This window comes from Pelmatolapia mariae, linkage group LG16_19 (genome assembly GCF_036321145.2).
Source record: "Pelmatolapia mariae isolate MD_Pm_ZW linkage group LG16_19, Pm_UMD_F_2, whole genome shotgun sequence".
NCBI classification, from domain to species: domain Eukaryota; kingdom Metazoa; phylum Chordata; class Actinopteri; order Cichliformes; family Cichlidae; genus Pelmatolapia; species Pelmatolapia mariae.
Window position 1 is genome coordinate 35462037 of NC_086241.1, and position 3135 is coordinate 35465171.

The window sequence follows — 3135 nt, forward strand, 5'->3', positions numbered from 1 at the left end:
ATTTCTCATATGCAATATTAGTTCTTGTCAATCCTTGTCACTACATTGGATGCCTGGCCATAAACATATATACACAGAGTTGTACATATATTTATATATTTATATAGCCACACCTTATATAATATGCATAAAGTCTAGTTATACACACAGACACATCTATATCATATATCTATATCTATATATATATATACACACACAGATAGATGTGTGTGTGTATATATACATATATATATATATATATACACACACACACACACACACACAGATAGATGTGTGTGTGTGTATACATACACCAATATTTTTGAATACTCGTGTCCATATATATGTTTCCAGATTGTTTGTATAGTGCACTTTCTATATCGTGCTCTGTCCACTTTTTTGCAATGACAATGCAGATTTTCCACTTGTGGGACAAATAAATGCAGATTTGCTGTGTGTGTGTGTGTGTGTGTGTTTGTGTGTGTTTGTGCAACATTGGCATTTGTTTACTCAGATCCAAGACAGGCCAAACCTCTGTGTTACAAACCTACATACAAAAGACACACATTCACAATATATGGGTACACAAGTCTGTTTTATTTCAAAGTGTTTCAAACTTTACAGCGTTTGCAGACCCAGTGTCCATCATACCTGCATTTGGCACAGGTGAATTTCTGACATGTTGCACAGGTAAACCTGCTGCGATTCCTGTTGCAGCTCTCTTGCACCTGGCACTGCATTGTCTGCGTTGTAATATTTCCTTGTGCTGCATGAATCGGCAACGAAGTTGCTGAGCTAGAAGACTCAGAAACAATCTTCTTTTGCCTGTCCACCCTGTACATGCCTTGTACAAAATGTAGGCATTCACTGCCGCCAGGTCCAGCATATTGTAGAAAACCGCTACTGGCCACCTGCGTGTTGCTGCTCTTACGGAATACATCCATGCCATTTGGTCCAACACGTCTACACCACACTGTAAAAGCAGAGAGAGAGAGTCATGAATATATGTTTTTTTCTATAGGCCTGTATAGCACACATCAGAAAACATTGTAGCACTGGTGTAAAATTGTACACACATTCACATACCTTCATGTGGTTATAGTCTGTTATCGTGTTGGGTTTCCTCTTTCTGCCGTCACCGATCGTCACGTCTTGGTGCATGGAACTTAGAACACACACAGTCTTGGTTTTTTTAGGTGCATAAATTGTCAAGGAGACACTGCCACTTCTAAGCACTGAAGTGGAGAATACCTCTCGCTTTGCAGTATCTTTTGCAAGTTGAGGAAGTTCACGCCGGACTTTATTCACCGTGCCCAGTAATGTTGTTTTGCGCTGCAGCAGTCTGTGCGACAGTGACAGTGAAGTAAAGAAACTGTCCGTTGTGACATTTCTCCTATCATCCAAAAACGGCTCCATCAGTTTCATGACCACGTTCTCTGCCAGCCTCTCTCCCTCCTGACGACTGGGGTCCTTTCCCAAGTAAGGAGATGCACTGCAGACATATTTGGTGTCCAAATCCGTGGCCATCCACAACTTGATCCCAAATTTGTCTGGCTTGGTTGCCATATACTGTGTGAATGGACAACGAACCTTGGTAGGGAACTGCTGTTCCCTACCAAGCATTTCTTGCAGCTGGCAACAACAGTCGTGCATTCAGTATAGCTGTGACTTCCCCAAGAAATGTGGTCAAAATCTCATGAGTAAGTTGAAGCATTTCTACCAGGCATTTCTGAAAGTTGTAACACAGAGGTTTGGCCTGCCTTGGATCTGAGCAACTCTGAGTGAGCAAATGCAAATGTGCCAGGCCTCAAGGATAATGGGTGGTTTGCACAACAAAAGCTGTAGGAGAAACAAGCTGACGACCTGTGAAAATCTCAGCAGGGGTGCTTAACACCTCGGGACTTGCACCAGAAAATAAAAAAGCCAGTAATTCTAGGGGGTGTTGGGTTTAGGGAAGTTACGCAAATTTGCGCAGGATAGTAAATCTAGTGTTAAATGACTGTGTTTGCCCATGTCTATCCCAGGTGGAAAACCCAAGTGGGTCCTACATGTGTTTCCCATTTTGGACCAAGTTAAGTGTTTCCCATGTTTGACCCAGCTAGGACCTACTAAAAGTGCCCACTTGGGATTGCCCATATGGGTTTAATGTGAAGAACCCAAGTAGGCCCCATACAAAAAGCCCAGTTTGAGCCCATGCCCACATGGAACCCATCCAGCCCGAGCAAAAACCAGGTGGGGCCCATATATACATGTTGGCTGGGAGGCTTGCTGTGGAAGCTAGCCATAACTCATAATTCAATACAATTATTAGCAATAACTATGCTACAATTAGCCAGCTAATTATTGTCTAGTTAGTGATAAATTCAGTCATGTTTTCATTATATATGTCTCATTTATATATTTATATATGTTTATATTATAAAGTTTACAGGCTGTGAACTGAGTATCAGTTTGAATCCACACAGATGATGAAATACTGGGTTTGTAGTTTTTACTTCAAACTTTCCAGGCATGGCAGAGAATGGTCGTCTTTACAGGAATCGCTGAACATGTGGAACACGAAACACCTCATTAAGATAAAATACTCAGTAGAACTTCTAACATATCACATTTTTAAGGCCAGGTTATGCCTCATATCTTATGAACACCATGAGTGCTCGAATAAATGAAGTAAATGTAGAGGATGAACTCTTGTTCAGATGTATATCTGTACCTCTGAGCACAGGATTCATTCCTAATTACAATCAGGGTTTAAAAGCATATGAAACCATACAGTTGAAAATGTCAAATTGTCTACAGGTGGATTGTTTTAATTAAATTTCCAGCTACAATTCGTTTTTTGGATTAATGTTCCTCAGTGTAAATTTAAAAAGAATAAATCATCATTTACATTATTGTTTTTAGATTATTCTCAGTCTGGACTCTCAGACACACAGGAAGCGCCGCCTTAAAAACACACAATTCACTGCATGGGCTCAGGAATACTTCCAGAAACATCATGTGTGAACATAGCTTCCTCTGTCACCCACAAATGCAGGTTAAATCTAGAAACCCCAGTCGTTCCTGGTAGTGATGTGTCGGTCGCGAACGAAACGGCTCTTAGAGCCGGGTCTTTGAAGTGAACGATGCGAGCCGTGGGTTTGTTTGTTTTTTCTT

The 3135-nt window shown here is 41.0% G+C and overlaps 1 long non-coding RNA gene across 1 annotated transcript; it reads right to left on the minus strand.

Moving 5' to 3' along the window:
* Window positions 1-619: 619 nt before the first annotated feature.
* On the minus strand, window positions 620-1332 carry LOC134646420 (uncharacterized). Its single transcript, XR_010096668.1, has 3 exons — window positions 1231-1332; window positions 1066-1144; window positions 620-952 (listed from the first exon to the last, which is right to left on the minus strand). It is a non-coding gene; the product is annotated as an uncharacterized LOC134646420 (long non-coding RNA).
* Window positions 1333-3135: the final 1803 nt, after the last annotated feature.